Below are 21,639 nucleotides of genomic sequence, written 5' to 3' on the forward strand. Positions count from 1 at the left end.
CAGCAAAAGGAGTACGACAATCTAAGCAGTCATTTTAAAACTTGAACAGAAAAGGAGATCAAAATCATGAAGGCAAGTGAAATATCCAAAGATGAAAACCTATCCCATATATAGCAGGGAAAACAGTCAAACTGAGATGAAATTCAAATAGTTATCCAATATCCTCCACCATAAGATAATAATCTCAATATGCAAATCTATTTTTCTACTGTTGCCTAGCTTCAACTTTCTTCTTCTGCCAGAGGCGATCCAATGCGCTGTCAGCATCACCCTGAGCACAGATGAAACCACAAAGAGCAAAGGTGGTGAAACTGCCAGGGATATACAATCCCTTATCATCCAAATGCCCAACATTAAGTTGAACAGAAGCATGATCCTTTGAAGTGATCACCCTGTTGGTAGCAGAGCATTTCCTGGGGATGTAAAGATCCACATTTTGTCCCTCTTCATTCTGCATCTTGGCTGGTGTTTCTGAATACTCAGATCAAGCTTTAACAACCTGAGGTAAGGGAGAGTTCTTCAAGGGGCAAGTAAGTTAATTGTCTAACCTTGTGTGGGAGAAACTTCCTCTAGGATTGGTATTAATTGTAATGTAATGAAAGTCGTGTACACGAGGTGACGAGTGTGTATACGAGTTAAATGTGAAGAATTATATTTTTAAATTGTGTAGATCACTGTTGCATATTAATTAAATTATTAAATCTTGTTATATTCTCCATCATTGATTTGATTTATATACTTTAATTTGCTTGGCCTTTTTCCTACTAATTGTCTTACCTGTTTAGTTGGGATTTGGTTTCTTTTATTCTGTGCATTATTTGAAGGTTGATTTTCTTTAAAATAAATAATATTAATATGAAGTATTTGACATTTTAAATTTGATATTGAAGCAACGTATTAAAGATTTTGAAATATTATTTTGCTGAATTATTTATTCCTGAATATTTGTGTAAGATTTTTGTGCTCATTGTGATGGAGCCGTGAGCTCTTTATTGTGAAAAAATATTATTGATGATTTATTTTGGCATGAGCCGTGAGCTCTTTATTGTGAAAAAATATTATTGATGATTTATTTTGGCATAAGCCATGGGCTCTTTATTGTGAAAAATATTGTTGTTGAATTATGTTGGCAAGGTAAATTATTTGAGCACTTGAGGTGCAAATTGTGATATATTGTGATATTGATACGCATGCGGTTGTATAAGGTCTGGGTATTGAAACGCATGCGGTGAGATAAGGGTGGCTTGATACGCGTGGATAGTAGGGGAAACTACTAGAAGTCATGCGGTGTGATAAGGATGGCTAAAACGCGGGATGCTATTTCGAAAAAAAATATTTTCTTTAAAATAAATTGTGAAAGCTCTCGCGGTGAGATAAGGAAATGAGATATTGTGAATTTATTTATGATTTGGGACTACGAGGCGGTACCTCGGGAGTGCCCTTGTTGATATTGATCTATAGCCGCAGTTGCCTTTAATTATTTGTTGTGATTTTCTTAAAGTTGAAAGAAATTCTATTTTGATTCCACGAGATATTATTTGCCATTATTTTGTGTAATTAAATGGTGACATGCTACTTGATTAATTTCCATTGTCATTTTATTTTATTATATTGTTAAACATTTTATCATGCAATTATTATTTTCCAGTAGGGCCTGACCTGACCTCATAACTACTCTATCGAGGTTAGGCTTGGCACTTACTAGGTACCGCTGTGGTGTACTCATACTATTCTTCTACACATCTTTTTGTACAGATTCAGGTACACCTTACCAGACCAGGCATTAGTAAACTAGCTGTACGAGGAGACTTCGAGGTATATTTGCCATCGTCCGCAGACTCCGGAGTCCCCTTCTATCTTACTATATTTTCTTTCTTATTTGCATTAGACTCTGATATATAGAGACATAGAGAATAAATTTTTAGAAGCCTGTGACTTATTTCTACCGGGGTTTTGGGAGTTGTAATTATTTGAATTATAGTTTATTTATTTCATATATTTATGATTATTTCGCATTGATAGGCTTACCTAGTCTTAGAGATTAGGTGCCATCACAACCTCCTACGGAGGGAATTTGAGGTCGTGACAGTAAGTTGCTTGCCTAACCTTGTGTGGGAAAAATTCTCTTAGGATTTGGTATTGTTGTGATATCTGAGCGCCGTGTACGTGAGGTGACGAGTACGTACACAAGCTATTTTTTGTAAAACCCGATTTATTCTACTGAGTAGTAACATGTTTTTCCTTTAATTTGAGTTATACTGTTTAAATGAGTATTAGTCTATTTTTTTCATTCTTAATTGAGCTATTCCAGTATGTGTAGTTATCATGTTTAGTCTAATGTCACATGTCTATGTGCTTTAACTGCTTATTTGAATTCTGTGAAGCATGCCTAGTTGATTTCCTGTTTTCCTTGTTCTTTATCAGTATAACTGTAGAAATCTTACTATTAATTGTTGTATTTATCGGTTTGAGGTGTGTATTTACTTTTGAGACTATGAGGCGGTACCTCGGGAGTTCTCCCTGCGCATTTACTTTTGAGACTACAAGGCGGTACCTCAGGAGATCTCTTTGCTTATTTACTTTGGGACGGTGAGACGGTATCTCGGGAGATCCCCTGCTGTTTACCCCTGTGTTGCATTGCTATTTTTGCTGTGTTTTCCCTTTTGTTAAATTCAAGTCTCTTAATATACTATTATATTCCCCTGCTTTATGTATTATATACCAGTAGGAATGACCTAATCTCGTCATTACTCGATCGAGGTTAGTCTTGGCACTTATTGGGTACCATTGTGGTGTACTCATGGTACTCTTCTGCACATATTTTCGTGTGCAGATCCAGGTTCATCATACCAGTCTCGCTATTAGTTGTGCATTTGCTGCTGTTCCGGAGACTTCAAGGTACATCTGCTCGCGTCCGCAGACCTCGAAGTCCCCCTCTATTCTTTCCTATGTCATTTACCTTCCGTACTTCTTTTATTAGACTCTGGTGTATAGAGACACAAGTTTCCTTCTGTAGCTTGTGACTTATGATGTTCCGAGTTTTGGGAATACTGTATATTACTAGAGTGTTGGTTATTGTACATGCCGAATGACATTGTTACCAGTTATTTAGTTATTTGTTGCAGTTAGTTGTTAAGTTTTACTTTCATTTTTGTTATCTCCGTATTTTGTTAGGCATACCTAGTCGTAGGGACTAGGTGCCGTCACGACGTCTTACGGAGGGAGAATTGGGTCGTGATAGGGGTCCACCTAGATCTGCACACGAAATGCAGGGTGTAGTATGAGTACAACCAACTCAGTAAGTAACAATAATAAATAAGAACTGAGAATAGTGACGAGCTTCATAACTAAGTCCAAATACAACAATATTTTACATAAAAGGGTAGGCATGCTCTCAAGTTCAACATTTAAAATTCCACTATAATTTTATATCAACTTTGGACTGAAACAGAAGATAATGTCTTTCAGAAATTTCCAAAACAGTGATATATGACTGCTGAAATGCAGCAATAATGAAATCAATGCATCTTCTCAGAGTAACAATCACTCAATCCTCCCATTCACTCCAACCTCACAGTCACTCTTTCCTCACAAGCACTCATTCCTCTCAATCACTCAGCACTCGCACTCAGTAGGTACATGCGCTCACTGGAGGTGTGTACAGACTCCAGAGGGGCTCCTTCAGCCCAATCGCTATAACAAGTCAATCATGGCATAAATCAATCAACCATGCTGCGGCGTGCAGCCCGATCCCATAAATAATATATATATATATATATATATATATATATATATATATATATATATATGAAGCCAATATGGCATGCTGCAGCGTGCAGCCCGATCCCATAATATCCTCACAATCAGGTCCTTGGCCTCACTCAGTCATCAATCTCTCTAGTCTCTCGGGCTCACAATATCATGAAAATCAGCCCAAAATGATGATATGATGTATAAATAAATAACAAGAGAGAATGAGATGTAATATGCAAGTAAAACCGTGACTGAGTAGAAAATAGTAATTTAACAGATAATTCAACATGTACACGACCCCTGTGGATCCCAACAGTGTCAACACATGGTTTAAACATGATTTATAGTTCAATTTCCCTAATACGTGGAAAAATGTACGGGTAACAACAATTTATTCAACTACACAGATCCATGGAATTGACCAAGTCACAATTCTTACAGCGCACGCCCACACGCCCGTCACCTAGCATGTGCGTCACCTCAAAACCAATCACATAACACATAATCTGATGTTTCATACTCTTAGGACCAAATTTAGAACTGTTACTTACCTCAAACTATGTAATTTCTTACTCTGCTATGCCCTTACCTCGTGAATTGATCTCCAAACGCCTTGAATCTAGCCACAAGCAGTACTGTACAATCAATATAGGCTAAAGGAATCAATTCCACAAGAAAATACAAAATTATAGCCAAAAATCCAAAATATGCTCAAACCCGGGCCCACGTCTCAAAATCTGACAAAAGTCACAAAACTCGAAAGCCCATTCACTCACGAGTGTAACCATACCAATTTTACTTAAATCCGATAACAAAATTCCATTCAAAACCTCACAATTCTAGTCCAGGAACTCTTCCTCATTTTCCCCAAATTTCCATCTCAAAACACTAATTAAATGATGAAAATAATGATATATTCGTGTATATTGACCAAATCCAAGTTAGAATTACTTACCCTGATGTTTTCCTTGAAAATCTCTCAAAAATCGCCTCTCCCCAAGCTTCAATTTGTAAAAAATAGAAAATGGGACGAAGTCCCCGTTTTATAACTTAAAATTTCTGTCCAGGCGCTGCCCCCTCGATTTCCTGACCCTCATTTCCAACCTTCGATTTCCAGCCTCGATTTCCAGTCTCAATTTCCAACCTCAATTTTTCCAGCCTCGATTTGTTTCTAGCCTCGATTTTTTCCACCCTCGATTTTTTAGCAGAAAAAATTCCAGCAGTTGTTTAAGTCCAAATTTTGATCCGTTAACCGTCCGAAACTCACCCGAGGCCCTCGGGACCTCAACAAAATATACCAACAAGTCCTAAAATATTATACGAACTTAGTTGAAACCTCCAATCCCATAAAATAACGCTAAAATCACGAATCATACCCCAATTCAAGCTTAAGAAACTTATAAATGCCTAACTTCTACATTCGATGCCGAAACCTATCAAATCAATTCCGATTGACCTTAAATTTTGCACACAAGTCATAAATGACATAAAGGATCTATGAAAATTTTTAGAACTAAATTCCGACCCCGATATCAAAAAGTCAACTCCTTTGTCAAACTTTCCAAAAATTCAACTTTCGTCATTTCAAGCCAAATTTCACTATGAACTTCCCAAATAATTTTTCGGACACGCTTTAAAGTCCAGAATCACCATACGGAGCTAATGGAATCATCAAAACTCCATTTCGGGGTCGTTTATATATAAGTCGACATCCGGCCACTATTTGAACTTACTATTTAAACCTTGAAACCAAGTGTTCCAATTAATTTCAAAACCTCACCGGACCCGAACCAATTACCCTATCAAGTCACACAACAACTATAAAGCACAAATTGAGCAGTAATGGTGGAACGGGGCTGAAATACTCAAAATGACTGGCCGGGTCATTATCGGTAGTTGTTGAACAACATCACTCCTAACGTATGTGAGAGATCAATACGGAGGGTTTAAAGGCGGGATTAGAGATAACAAAACCTTGGTATGATCGTAGTGAGCGGTAAATTAGTGACATCTAGCGTAATTTGAGAGAATATATCTAGTAAATTATGGTAGTTGCTCGAGAGAGAACTGCGACACCCAAAGTACTCACGATCGGTAGAGAAAACATAGGCGAAATTATAAAAGATATAGCGGGAAAGATTTCGACAATTGAAAAAATCATAACTTTAGACCTCCTTAATATTATCTCCAATCCTTAGTATCTTTAGTTGTTAATTTACAATATTAATTTGTCAATTAATTAGTTAGAAAACATACTCTTATTAATTAGGAATTGTTCGAGCTTGTCTTCTTAGTGATAGTAAACAGTTGTAGCTAAACCTTAGTTCTATGTGGGATTGGACTTCGGACTCTTAGATCGGATATTATATTTGCAGCGACTGCTTATCCTTTTTAGGACTAGAGTTGGGTGTGATAAAATTTTGGCGTCGTTGTCGGGGAATTAACGGTGTAGTTATATCTGTAAATATTGCTTGGTTTCAAGTTTGAATTTTTATTTTTATTTTAATTTTTTCTTCTTTCTTTCTTTAATTTTACTTGTTGATTAGAGAAACGTGACATCTTGGAATTTTGAAAGTTTCACTGTTGGTAATTCTACTTTTGATTTTCCTTATCCCCCCTCAACTCCTTATGATGATGGTTATACTTTTTCTCGTGAAGTTAATAGTAACAAAGAACCTGGGAACGCTGACCTGAAGGAGATCAGGGATATGTTGAAGTGCCTTGTGGAAAAATATGACGAGAAGCCACTGTAGATACAAAGGCAAGAGGTAATTATTCACAACTTGGAGGGTCAAGTGAGTCAACTAGTTGAACCTTATAAAACGTAACAAGCTTACATTATGGATAGTAGCCAAGAAGAGCATGAATTAGCGGTAGAAATTGCCATTATAATGGAGGAGTTGAGAGTAGAGTATGACCAAACCAACCAAATATAATTTGATTATGTCGATGTTGAAGAAGTGGTACTGGAGTCAATTGAGGACCTTACAGATGCAATTTTAATTGATTCTAGTTTGTGGCAAGAAGAGGAGGTCGATAACAAGTTGAATTTTCAGTTGGAGCACTTTGGTCCTCACTTCAAGCATTTTTCGATATTGTGTTCGGAAGGAGATATGGAAATTGATTTGTATGAGCCAATGCAAGAGTCAAAGGAAGTTTTTTAATTAGAAAACAAATAAAAAAATATTAAAATAATACAATTGTTAGTAAACAAAGTATAGTAAATTGAATAATCTAAATTAGGTAGCTTGTCTAAATTCCAAAGTATTTATAATACCCCAACTTTAATGAATTCATTGCACCAAAGGTATGGAGACTTTGCAAGTATTAGTGATAGAAGTTGAAGTTCCTTGGAGACTTTACATTGTCGAATTCAACTTTGCTTTAATTAAATGCCTATACATTGTGCACTCTTAAGTTAGTCGCTCGAACTCTGTACTAACCAGACAAATCATAAAATATATTCAAATATACATGTATATACATGATGAGCAACTGCATATTATACACAATAAATAGATCCTGTGTATATGGTTGAAAAATAAATAAAAATTTAGACCAACTCTAAACCCATTATCACAAGAAGAGAAGTGGGTGCAATGGTAATTAAAAATATCCATGAATAATTTGTATAGTCTTGTACCTTTAACATTCAAATAAATAGTAATTTTTGAAAATAGTGGAGTAAGAACAACAACAAGTGATTTAAATAAAAGAAAACTGAGAGATTTTGGATTACCTAACTGTAATGACCTGGCCGGTTGTTCTGAGTGTATTAACCCCGATCCCCTATTTACCGTTTCCCCCGTATCTTTCTCTTCTTATGTGACTTGCCGGGAGGTTTTATTTTTGGGTTCGGAGTGTTTTGGGATATTTAGTCCCTAAAATGGAAGCTTAAGTCTTAGGATCTTGACCGTAGTTGGAACTGTATGAAGACGACTCCGGAATGGAGTTTTATCGCTTTCGCTAGCTCTGTTAGGTGATTTTGGACTTAGGAGCGTGTTCGGAATGTGTTTGGAGGTTTGTAGCTAAATTTGGCTTGAAATGGCGAAAGTTAAATTTTTAGGAAGTTGGATCGGTAGTGAAATTTTTGATATCCGGGTCGGATTCTGATTCCGAAAGTTGGAGTAGGTCCGTAATGTGAATTATGACTTGTGTGTAAAATTTGGGGTCATTCGGACGCGATTTGATAGGTTTCTGCATCGGTTGTGGAAATTTAATGTTTCAAGTTCTTTAAGTTTGAATTGGAAGGTGATTCGTGATTTTAGTATTTTTTTGATATGATTTGAGGGCTCGACTAAGTTTGTATGGTTATTTAGGACTGGTAGGTATGTTTGGTTGAGGTCCCGGGGGCCTCGGGTTAATTTCGGGTGGTTAACGGATCATTTTGGAATTAAGAGAGATTGCAGATTTCTGGTGTTCTTCAGTTTTGGTTTCCTTCTTCGCGTTCGCGAGGGGAGTATTGCGTTCGCGAAGAGAAACTGGAGGCATGAGAGATTTTTTGCTATGCATTCGCAATGGAGGTCCCGCGTTCGCAAAGCACTGAGGTACTTGGTCTACACGTTCGCGATAGAGGTCCCGCGTTCGCGTAGAGGTATTGACCAACTGGTTCCCCAGGCCCTTTTTGCCTACGCGTTCGCGACGTTGGTCCCGCGTTCGCATAGAGTCGAGTTGAGTGGTCTTTGCATTCGCAACAAGTGCATCGCATTCGCGATAGAGGATTTTGGGCCGAAGTAAATTGTGCTTCGCGAACGCGAGGGTGTGGCCGCGTTCGCGAAGAAGGAAATGTCTGGGCAGTATTAATGTTTCCAAAAATGGGGTTTTTGCCATTTTATCAAAAACTTGAGTTGGGAGCTCGGATTTGGACAAGATTTTGAGGGATTTTCAGAGATATCGATTGGGTAATGATTCTATACTCCATTTTGGTTATATCCCACTAATCTATCATTAATTTCCTCTTTAATTTCGGATTTTGGGGTTGACATTGGGAAAATATTGGAAGAACTTCTTCAACAAAGATTTCGAGTTTTGAAAGGGGATTTGTGGTCGGATTGGAGTACTTTTTATATGGTTGGACTCGTGAGTGAATGAGTGTTCATATTTTGTGACTTTTACCCGATTTTGAGACGTGGGCCAGGGGAGGTTTTTTAGGGCGATTTTTGAATTTGTTGTTTAAGTGTTGATTTCATAAATTATATTAGTCTATTATAGTTGTATTTATGATATGTAATTACTTTTGGATAGATTTGAGCCATTCGGAGCCGGATATGCATTGTGACCGATTGATTGAGTTTGGTTCGAGGTAAGTGGCTTGCCTAACCTTGTGTGAGGGAAATCCCCTTAGGAGTTGGTACTGTTTTGATATGTGAGCGCCGTGTACGTGAGGTGACGAGTACATACACGGGCTAATTGTTGTAAAAACCCAATCTATTTTACTGAGTAGTAATCTGTTCTTCTTTTAAATTAAGTTATACTGTTTAAATGAGTATTAGCATGTCTTCATTCTTAATTGAGCTATCCTAATATGTGTAGCTATCCTGTTTAGTCTAATATCACATGTCTACATGCTTTAGCTGCTTAATTGAACTCTGTAACGCATGCCTAGTTGATTTCCTATTTTTTCTTGACTTGTACTTAGTCTAAATTGTAGGATTTCATGTTGTAGTTGTTAATTCTATTGTATGAGCCATGTGTTTACGTTTGGGACTACAGAACGGTATTCCGGGAGATCCCCCTGCATATTTATTTTGGGACTACAGAACGGTATTCCGGGATATCCCCCTGTTTTGCATATTTACTTTGGGACTACGGAACGGTATTCCGGGAGATCCCCCTGTCTTGCATATTTACTTTATGACTACAGAACGGTATTCCCGGAGATTACCCTGCACATTTATGTTTGGGACTACGAGACGGTATTTCGGGAGATCTTCTGTTGTATTTCCGTTTACCGAGCTGTTACCTTCTATGAATTCTTTCTTGTTAAATTTCAGTCCTTATTTTACTGTGATATTTCATTCTTGCCTTGCTTTATTATTATTATTATTATTATATATATACCAGTAGGGCCCTGACCTGACCTCGTCACTACTCGACCGAGGTTAGGCTTGGCACTTACTGGGTACCATTGTGGTGTACTCATGCTACTCTCTGCACATATTTTTCGTGTGCAGATCCAGGTGTTCCTTATCAGCCGCACTATCAGTGAGCCGAGACAGCTACAGAGACTTCAAGGTATATCTGTCGCGTCCGCAGACCTTGGAGTCTCCTTCTACTCTTCCCTATGTCCATTATCTTCTGTATTTTTCTTTTGTTAGACTCTGATGTATAGAGATACTAGATTTTCCTTCTGTAGTTTGTGATTCACGGTGTTCCGGATTTTGGGATTGTTGTATATTTTTGAATAGTTGGTTATTGTACATGCCAAGCGGCATGGTACCCAGTTAAGTTGTTATTGTTACAGTTAGTGGTTAAATTTATATTTTCATTTCATTAGTCCACAAATGTTAGGCTTACCTTGTCGTAGAGACTAGGTGATGTCATGACGTCAAACGGAGGGGAAACTGGGTCGTGAAAAGTTGGTATCAGAGCTCTAAGTTCATAGGTGTCGTGAGTCACAAGCTGGTTTATTAGAGTCTCGCGGATCGGTACGGAGACGTTTGTACTTATTTTCGGGAGGCTTTGGAACTGTTAGGAAAATTTCACTACTTTGATTCCTTGCCGTGCGAAAATTTTTGATTTCAAAAATTCGAAACTTCTGTATTCTATTCTCTCACAGATGGTGAGGACACGTACAAGCGGATCTGATGACCAGGCACCCGCGCCTCCTGCTAGAGCCGCGAGAGGCCGGGGCCGGGGTAGAGGCCGGGGCCGTCCACGTGGTGCAGCCAGACCCGCACGAGCTGCTATAGAGGAGCCCCCAGTAGCTCCAGTTGGAGGGCAGACACCTGAGGTACCCGTTTCTGCACCAGCCCTCCAAGAGACTCTAGTCTAGTTTTTGAGCATGTTCAGCACCTTAGCTCAGGCTGGATTGATTCCACTTGCTCCTACCAAATCTCGGGCCGGGGGAGGAGCATAGACTCCCGTTACCGGTACTCTAGAGCAACGGGTTCAGGTCGACCAGGTTCTAGAGATTGTACCAATGTAGCCGGTAGATCCATCTCAGCCCGAGGTTAGGGTAACAACTTTTGAGGTGGAGCAACACAGATTTGAGAGGTACAAGAAGTACCACCCGCCTACCTGCAGTGGAGTGGATACAAATGATGCTAAGGGTTTTCTGGAGGAGTGTCATCGTATTCTCTGTACTATGGGCGTAGGAGAGTCAAGTGGGGTTTCTTTTACTACATTCCAGCTTAGAGGAGCAACCTATCAGTGGTGGCGTGCTTATAAGTTGAGTAGTCTGGCTGAGGCAGCTTCACTTACATGAACTCAGTTCTCAGACATGTTTTTGAGAGAGTATGTCCCTCAAAGCCTCAGGGAATCACGGCACGCGGAGTTTGAGCAGCTGCGCCAGGGTGCTATGACTTTGTCAGAGTATGCAATTCGTTTCAGTGATTTGGCCCGGCATGCACCGACCTTGGTTGACACAGTTCGAGAGAGGGTTCGATGATTTATTGAGGGACTCCACCCCAGCATCCGAATTAGTATGGCCAGGGAGTTGGAGATGGATATTTCTTATCAGCAGGTTGGGAGTATAGCCAGGAGATCGGAGGGCATGCTTGCCCGGGATAGAGAGGAGAGAGAGGCAAAAAGGTCTCGAGAGAGTGATTATTATTTTGGAGCTCGTGTCCCAGCAACTCTCCATGGTAGGGGTTATGTGAGCCACCCCATTCATTCATCTCTTCCAGCCGCCAAGGGTGTTCCAGCTCCTTCTAGACCCAGGAGCGTTATTATGCACCGCCAGTATATAGTATGCCTCATGCACGGGGTGTTCCTAGCGGCCAGTCCAGCAGACCTGGCCCGAGCCAGTTACAACAACCATGCCCTCCTAGAGCTTATTTTGAGTGTGGCGACACTCGCCATATGGTGAGGGATTGCCCCAGGATTAGGAGGGGTGCACCTCCATAGACTTCTTAGTCACAACGTTCTCCACCACGTCCTCAGGCTATGATTACAACACCAGCTGCCCCCCCACCTGCTCAGCCAGCCTGAGGTGGAGGTCGGGGAGGTAGAGGTCGCCCTAGAGGGGGAGGCCAGGCCAGATATTATGCCCTTCCTGCTCGTACAGAGGCAGTCGCTTCTGATTCTGTCATTACAGGTATTGCTCTAGTCTGTCATAGAGATGCGTCGGTATTGGGCTCTACATATTCTTATATGTCCTCTTATTTTGCCCCGTATTTGGGCGTATCTCGGGATTCTTTGAGTTCCCTGTTTATGTGTCTACTCTTGTGGGAGATTTTCTTGTTGTGGACCGCGTGTATCGGTCATGTTTGATTGCTCTTATTGGTTTTGAGACTCGAGCCGATTTATTATTACTCAGCATGGTAGACTTTGATATTATTTTGGGCATGGACTGGTTGTCTCTCCATTATGCTATTCTTGATTGTCACGCTAAGACCGTGACGCTGGCTATGCCAGGTTTACCACGATTAGAGTGGAGAGGTACCTTAGAGTATACTCCCATCAGAGTTATTTCTTTTCTTAAAGTTCAACGAATGGTTGAGAAAGGGTGTGACACGTATCTAGCTTATGTGAGAGATGTCAGTATTGATACCCCTACAGTTGAGTCAGTTCCAGTAGTGAGGGACTTTCCAGATATGTTTCCAGCTAATCTTCCGGGCATGCCGCCCGACAGAGATATTAATTTTGGCATTGATCTGTTGCCGGGCACTCAGCCCATCTCTATTCCGCCATATCGTATGGCTCCTCCTGAGTTGAAGGAGTTGAAAGAGCAGTTACAAGAGTTTCTTGATAAGGGCTTCATTCGGCCTAGTGTGTCACCTTTGGGGTGCTCCTATTTTATTTATGAAGAAGAAGGATGGTTCTATATGGATGTGTATTGATTACCTCCAGTTGAACAAAGTCATAGTGAAGAACAGGTATCCATTTCCTCGTATTGATGACTTATTTGATCAGTTACAGGGTTCCAGAGTGTTTTCCAAGATTGACTTACGTTCAAGATATCATCAGTTGAAGATTCAGGAGCCAGATATCCCGAAGACTGCTTTCAGGACCAGATATGGTCATTATGAATTTCTTGTTATGTTTTTTGGGCTGACCAATGCCCCAACAGCTTTTATGCACTTGATGCACAGTGTTTTCCAGCCTTATCTTGACTCATTCATCATTGTGTTTATTGACGACATTCTGGTGTACTCCCGGAGTCGGAAGGATCACGAGCAGCACCTGAGGGCTGCGCTTCAGACCTTGAGAGAAAAGAAATTATATGCAAAATTTTCAAAGTGTGAGTTTTGGCTAGACTCAGTGGAATTCTTTGGTCATATAGTATCGAGTGATGGGATCCGGGGGGATCCAAAGAAGATTGAAGTAGTGCAGAGTTGGCCCAGACCGTCCTCAGCTACAGAGATCCAGAGTTTTCTTGGTTTGGCGGGGTATTACCGTCGCTTTATAGAGGGATTCTCATCTATTGCAGCACCTATGACCAGGCTGACCTAGAAGGGTGCTCCATTCAGGTGGACAAAGGAGTGTGAGGAGAGCTTTCAAAAGCTCAAGACGGCGTTGACCATAGCCCCAATATTAGTATTACCTACAGGCTCGGAGTCTTACACCGTATATTGTGATGCGTCGCGAATTGGTCTTTGCGCGGTGTTGATGCAGGACAGTAGGGTGAATGCCTACGCGTCCAGACAGATGAAGGTGCATGAGAAGAACTATCTTGTCCACGACCTTGAGTTAGCAGCTATTGTTCATGACTTGAAGATTTGGTGACATTATTTGTACGGTGTTTCTTATGAGATTTACACTGATCATCGGAGTTTGCAGCATCTGTTCAAGCAAAAAGATCTTAACTTGCATCAGCGGAGGTGGTTGGAGCTACTTAAGGATTATGATATCACCATTTTGTACCATCCCATGAAGGCCAATGTGGTGGCCGATGCTTTGAGTCGCCGGGAGGAGAGTTTGGGGAGTTTAGAATATCTACCAGCAGCAGAGAGGCCATTGGCGTTGGATGTTCAGGCCTTAGCCAGCTAGTTTGTGAGATTGGATATTTCTGAGCCGAGTCGAGTATTGTCTTGTGTGGTCTCTCGGTCTTCTCTTTATGATCGTATCAGGGAGCGTCAGTATGATGACCCCCATCTACTTGTCCTTAAGGACACAGCTCAAGACAGTGATGTTAAGGAGGTCACTATTGGGGATTATGGCGTATTGAGGATGCAGGGCAGGGCTATGTGTGCCTAATGTAGATGGTTTGCGTGAGTTGATTCTTCAGGAGGCTCATAGCTCGCGGTACTCCATTCATCCGGGTGCCGTGAAGATGTATCAGGACTTGAGGCAGCATTACTGGTGGAGGAGGATAAAGAATGGCATAATAGAGTTTGTGGACCGATGTCTAAATTGCCAGCAGGTGAAGTATGAGCATCAATAGCCAGGTGGGTTGATTCAGAAGTTAGAGATTTCGGAGTGGAAATGGGAGCGGATCACTATGGATTTTGTTGTTGGACTCCCACGGACTCAGCGGAAGTTTGATGCAGTTTGGGTGATTTTAGACAGGCTGACCAAGTCAGCTCATTTCATTCCTGTGATGACTACCTATTCTTTAGAGCAGCTAGCTCGAATTTACATCCGCGAGATCGTCAGGCTTTATGACGTACCGGTATCTATCATCTCTGACCGGGGTACGCAGTTTACATCATGGTTCTAGAGGGCTGTACAGCATGAGCTGGGTACTCGGGTTGAGTTGAGCACAATATTTCACCCTCAGACGGATGGACAGTCCAAACGCACTATTCAGATACTGGAGGATATGCTTTGTGATTGTGTGATAGATTTTGGGGGGGTGCTTGGGACCAGTTTTTACCACTTGCGAAGTTTGCTTACAACAAGAGTTATCAGTCCAGCATTCAGATGGCACCGTATGAGGCTCTGTATGGTAGGCGGTGTCGGTCCCCAGTGGGTTGGTTCGAGCCGGGCGAGGCCAGATTATTGGGTACGGACTTGGTTCAGGATGCCTTGGAGACAGTTAAGGTAATCCAGGATGGATTTCGCACAGCCCAGTCTAGACAGAAGAGTTACGCAGACCGAAAGGTTTGCGATGTTGCATTCATGGTTGGAGAGCGGGTCTTGCTCCGGGTTTCGCCTATCAAGGGAATTATGAGGTTCGGAAAGAGGGGCATGCTGAGCCCAAGGTTTATTGGTCCCTTTGAGGTGTTGTGGTGAGTTGGGGAAGTTGCGTATGAGCTAGCCTTACCTCCCAGCCTAATAGGAGTTCATCCCGTATTTCATGTTTCTATGATCCGGAAGTATCACGACAATCCGTCCCATGTGTTGGATTTCAGCCCAGTCCACTTGGACAAGGATCTATCTTATGTTGAGGAGCCAGTGGCTATTTTAGACAGGCAGGTCATAAAGCTAAGGTCAAAGAACATTGCTTCCGTGAAGGTTCTGTAGAGGGGACAACCGGTCGAGGAGGCGACTTGGGAGACCGAGCAGGATATGCGCAACCGTTATCCTCATCTTTTCACCACTTCAGATATGTCTCTATACTCGTTCGAGGACGAATAATTATTTTAAGAGAGGGAAGATGTAACGACCCGGCCGGTCGTTTTGAGTGTATTAGCCCCGATCCCCTATTTATTGTTTCTCCCGTATCTTTCTCTGCTTATGTGACTTGCCGGGAGATTTTGTTTTTGATTTTGGAGTGTTTTGGGACACTTAGTCACTAAAACGGAAGCTTAAGTCTTAGGATCTTGACCGTAGTTGAAACTGTGTAAAGACGACTCCAGAATGGAGTTTCGTCAGTTCCGTTAGCTCCGTTAGGTGATTTCGGACTTAGGAGCGTGTTCGGAATGTGTTTAGAGGTCTGTAGCTAAATTAAGCTTGAAATGGCGAAAGTTAAATTTTTGATATTGGGGTCGGATTCCGATTCTGGAAGTTGGAGTAGGTCCGTAATGTCAATTATGACTTGTGAGCAAAATTTGGGGTCATTCGGACTCGATTTGATAGGTTTCTGCATCGGTTGTGGAAATTTGAAGCTTTAAGTTCTTTAAGTTTGAATTGGAGGGCGATTAGTGATTTTAGTGTTTTTTGATGTGATTTGAGAGCTCGACTAAGTTTGTATGATGATTTAGGACTGGTAGGTATGTTTGGTTGAGGTCCCGGGGGCCTCGGGTTGATTTTGGGTGGTTAACGGATCATTTTGGACTTAAGTGAGATTGCAGATTTCTGATGTTCTTCAGTTCTGGTTTCCTTCTTCGTGTTCGCGAGGGGAGTAACGCGTTCGCGAAGAGAAACTGGAGGCAGGCGATATTTTGTGCTTGCGTTCGCAATGAAGGTCACATGTTCGCGATGCACTGAAGTACTTGGTCTACGCGTTCGTAATGGAGGTCCCGCGTTCGCGTAGAAGTATTGGCCAACTGGGTCCCCAGGCCCTTTTTGCCTACGCGTTCGCGACGTTGGTCTCGCGTTCGCGTAGAGTCGAGATGAGTGGTCTTCGCGCTCGCGACAAGTGCATCGCATTCGCGATAGAGGATTTTGGGCCGAAGTAAATTTTGCTGTGGTCGCGTTCGCGAAGAAGGAAATGTCTGGGCAGTATTAATGTTTCCAAAAACGGGGGTTTTGCCATTTTTTCAAAAACTTGAGTTGGGAGCTCGGATTTGGACGAGAGTTTGAGGGATTTTCAGAGATATCGATTGGGTAATGATTCTACACTCCATTTTGGTTATATCCCACTAATCTATCATTAATTTCCTCTTTAATTTCGGATTTTGAGGTTGAAATTGGGAAATATTTGAAAGAACTTCTGCAACAAATATTTCGAGTTTTGAAAGGGCATTTGTGGTCGGATTGGAGTAATTTTTATATGGTTGGACTCGTGAGTGAATGAGCGTTCATATTTTATGACTTTTATCCGATTCCGAGACGTGGGCCCGGTGAGGCTTTTTAGGGCAATTTTTGAATTTATTGTTTAAGTCTTGATTTCATTAATTAGATTAGTCTATTATAGTTGTATTTATGATATGTAATTGCTTTTGGCTAGATTTGAGCTATTCGGATCCGGATATTCGTGGGAAAGGCATTGTGACCGATTGATTGAGCTTGGTTCGAGGTAAGTGGCTTGCCTAACTTTGTGTGGGGAAAATCCCCTTAGGAATTGGTACTGTTTTGATATGTGAGCGCCGTGTACGTGAGGTGACGAGTACGTACACGGGCTAATTATTGTAAAAACCCAATCTATTTTATTGAGTAGTAATCTGTTCTTCTTTTAAGTTCAGTTATACTGTTTAAATGAGTATTAACATGTCTTCATTCTTAATTGAGTTATCCTAATATGTGTAGCTATCCTGTTTAGTCCAATATCGCATGTCTACGTGCTTTAGCTGCTTAATTGAACTCTGTGAAGCATGCCTAGTTGATTTCCTGTTTTTCCTTGACTTGTACTTAATCTAAATTGTAGGATTTCGTGTTGTAGCTATTAATTCTATTATGTGAGCCGTGTGTTTACTTTTGGGACTACGGAACGGCATTCCGAGAGACCCCCCTGCATATTTACTTTGGAATTACAGAACGGTATTCCGGGAGTTCCTCATGTCTTGAATATATACTTTGGGACTACGGAATGGTATTGCGGGAGATCCTCATGTCTTGCATATTTACTTTGGGACTACGGAACGGTATTCCGGGAGATCCCCCTGCACATTTACGTTTGGGACTACGAGATGGTATCTCGGGAGATCCTCTGTTGTATTTCTGTGTACTCAGCTATTACCTTCTATGAATTATTTCTTGTTAAATTTCAGTCCTTATTTTACTGCGATATTTCATTCTTGCCTTGCTTTATTATTATTATATATATACCAGTAGGGCCCTGACCTGACCTCGTCACTACTCGACCGAGGTTAGGCTTGACACTTACTGGGTACCGATTGTGGTGTACTCATGCTACTCTCTGCACATGTTTTTCGTGTGCAGATCCAGGTGTTCCTTATCAGCCGCACTATCAGTGAGCCGGGACAGCTACGGAGATTTCAAGGTATATCTTCCACGTCCGCAGACCTCAGAGTCTCCTTCTACTCGTCCCCATGTCCATTATCTTCTGTATTTTTCTTTTGTTAGACTCTGATGTATAGAGATACTAGATTTTCCTTCTGTAGTTTGCGATACACGAAGTTCCGGCTTTATGGATTGTTGTGTATTTTTGAATAGTTGGTTATTGTACATGCCAAGCGGCATGGTACCCAGTTATATTGTTATTGCTACAGTTAGTGGTTAAAATTATATTTTTATTTTATTATTCCGCAAATGTTAGGCTTACCTAGTCGTAGAGATTAGGTACCGTCACGACGTCAAACAGATGGGAAACTGGGTCGTGACACTAACTGATCAAGGGGTAACTTTTTAAAGTTTGTTGATGGTAGGGATAAGTTTGGCATGATAATATAACGGTAGGGGTAAATTTAGTCGAATAGTATAACGAATGTTAGATATAGACAATATTCGAAATTAGAGAGGTAAATTTGTCTCTTTACCCTTTAACTTTTGATGAAACAGCACAATGATCATGGTTTATTCGATTTTCTTGTGGGGGAGAGATAAATGGAACTATTGCATTACTGGAATGAGTGTCAACCCTTAATGACATTACCTTGTACGAACGAATGACATACATATTTAAAATTATAAGATTCAAAAAGTATTTTTGATATGTTATATGCATCTTTAACTTAAAATCATAAAATTTACTTTTTGATATGTTATATGCATCTTTAACTTAAAATCATAAAATTCAAAAATCTTATTTATACTATTAAACTTGGTATCTAATCAAATTATGACACACAAAGCAAAGCAGAGGGCATAGTATTTTATGACCAACTGAATGCAAACTACAAGGAACTATATTTGACGAAATCTAACTGTGAACATTGTCATGCCAACGCAAATAGGGGTGATCTCCAATTTATAGACTCAACTGTATTAGTTCAGAATATAATGTTGCAAATACTGAAATAAAGCTTCGGGACATCCAAATTAAAACAATCTTTTTTAAATAATGATAATGTTCGGGTAACTTTGAGCGCACATTAATTATTTTATCGAGATATTGATTATTTCTACCATTTAACGATCAAGAAGATAAAACGAAATCACCTTATGTTTTTTGGTTTTTCAAGAAAATGTCACATTAGCTGATCGCTATAATTGGAGAAAACGACAGCTTAGATTACAATCTAAAAATTTAAGGCCGCGAAATTAATTAAGTGCTAAATAAGTTCTAAATTAAATTCTTAGCAAAATAGTAGAAGAGAAGGAGGTAAGAGGATAGCATTTAATTAGTTAAGTATCTAGGGAATATTATCTCTTAATTGTCTTCTTAATATACTACTATCTAGTGAACATATATCCAGCTAGAGGAAGCAAATTAAATACTGTAAATGAATTGGCAGAAAAATAAATAAATCATTAGGGAATTATATGACTTCCTTTTGCCACTAAAAAGTTCCTTGTTGATTGCTTCTGATTAATTCATCCATTGATAAAGAGCAACAAGAAGATGTTGGTAATGACTTGATTTCATCTTCTAATTTCTCTCTATCGATAATAATAAATGTTTGATCCATAGATAATGATCTCGTCAACCCCATTACTAATTTTCTTTCTGATGGTCTTCTCTCCATAGGCAATTCCAATGATGCACTATGGCAATGCAACCTATAAGATTGTGATGGTAATCGTACCTGATGAGACGATGAAGTAGTACAATAATCGAGGTTGACTTGATTTTTGTGATCTTGATCTTGAACTTGAACATCAATCGTGTTACATTCATCATTGACACATGACGGAGAATTAGATGGTAGTGAAATGATTGTCACGTCTGGCTGATCTTTCTCCTCATACTTTATTGCCTCTATTATAGGAGATCGACAGATCGGGCAATTTACGTGGCCAATAAGCCATTTGTCTATGCATGTGACATGAAAAATATGCCTACAATTAGGCAAAAATCGAACCATCTCACCAACTTCCAATTCACCTAAGCAAACAGCACACTCATTCTGATCAACACGAAATAAATCTTGTTTAGAAATCGAGTAAACAAGGAGAGGAATTGATTCAATAATCTTCTGCTCTATGCCAATGGTTAAATGGGGTTCATGGAATGATTGTCCAATATTGTTTCTAATATGTGATCTTCTTCTCCTTATGCAAAATCTTAACAAAATGAAGTGGTAAATCACTAAAGCTAAGGCAGTGCAAACTATGCCTAGCATTGAAATAAGAAGAGGGGCTATGAAAGATCTTGTTGAAGAAAGTATTGGAGGAGCTCCTATATTTTCCATAGCTCATAATTCTCAGATGATGAAAAAATAAAAAAAATTGTGTCCCCTTTAAATAGAAGGGAGGGGTTCTGCTTTAGAAGGAAAATTAAACGATTCTCAAATAGTTAAGTTGAACAGACCTTTCTTCTTGCCATTTATATGAGCACCCGAAAAGTTAAAAAAACTAAAATTATAGGCAAAGTTGAAAATACCTTTATTCTTGCCATTTATAAAAGCACCCAAAAGGTAAAAAGAAAATTATGTCTGGTTTCGATACCTTTTAAAATATATATATTGATATTGGGCGCCGGAATAAGAAACTCTCATAAATAAAAGAAAGTAGTCCTTTCAATAGCCGAGGGCCCACTTCCCTATATGCGCTTACGGAAGGGGAAAAGCTTGATTCTCATAGATTAGACAATACACATGTGCAAACAAGAAAATCAAACTATCTTTGCATAGAATTCTTGCATTATTAGTATAATTTAACCGGTTATATGTCACGACCCGGAATCCCGACCTCGGGGCCATGATGACACCTAACATCCACTTGCTAGGCAAACCGACGTGAATTAAGTAATTAACCAATTTTTAATAGCTAAAACACAGTAATGATATTTAACAAGAAATAAATTCCGAATTTAACGCAATGAATATAAGAACTTGTGATACTAACTACTCCCAGAAATTCGATGTCACAAGTACATACATGAACTACTAGAATACTACATACATAGTCTGAAGCAAATACATCTGTTCGAAGCTAGAAAAACAGTAAAGATAGGAAATAGAAGGGGACTTAAAGGTCTATAAACGCTGGCAGAGCTACCTCAAGTCTGCGAAGTGAAAGCGATTCGAGCCGACGCACCTCTAAGCACCGCTGGGACCAATACCAGTATCTGCACAAGAAATGCAGAAGTGTAGTATGAGTACAACCGACTAAATGTACTCCGTAAGTGTTGAGCCTAATCTCGACGAGGTAATGATGAAGCTATGACAAGACACCCACGTGAAAACCATGTGCAAGTATATATAAAGTAGCAAGAATATAATGGCACGACATCACCCTGTACAAGAAACTTCGTGCTTTTACTCTCGTCCTCACCATGTAATATCATGAATATAATGGCACGACATCACTCTTTGTGCTTTTACTTACCAGCACAGTATCACCCTTCATGTTTTAATCTCAAATCTCTCAATATATGGTAATGAATACAAATAAGGCACGACAACACCCTTCGTGCTTTTCTCTCTTCTTCAACAAGCAACAATACAAATCCGAGTAATAAAAATCAAGGCGGAAAACAATTTGAAAAAGAAAAAGCTAATGGAGATTATACTAGTAAATGAGTTTTAATGATTATAGTTATTACTCGAATTATTTATTTTTATATTTTAATTAATTTAATATCCAGTTTGGTAGCAAGACAAAAACATAACAATT

The 21,639-nt window shown here is 39.9% G+C and overlaps 1 long non-coding RNA gene across 1 annotated transcript; it reads right to left on the reverse strand.

Annotated features, from left to right (window-relative positions):
• Positions 1 to 22: 22 nt before the first annotated feature.
• Positions 23 to 20,246, reverse strand: LOC142169014 (uncharacterized). The gene is made up of 2 exons (XR_012698856.1): positions 19,608 to 20,246; positions 23 to 3,255 (listed from the first exon to the last, which is right to left on the reverse strand). It is a non-coding gene; the product is annotated as an uncharacterized LOC142169014 (long non-coding RNA).
• Between the last annotated feature and the right edge of the window lie 1,393 nt (positions 20,247 to 21,639).

Source organism: Nicotiana tabacum, chromosome 2 (assembly GCF_000715075.1).
Source record: "Nicotiana tabacum cultivar K326 chromosome 2, ASM71507v2, whole genome shotgun sequence".
NCBI classification, from domain to species: Eukaryota; Viridiplantae; Streptophyta; class Magnoliopsida; order Solanales; family Solanaceae; genus Nicotiana; species Nicotiana tabacum.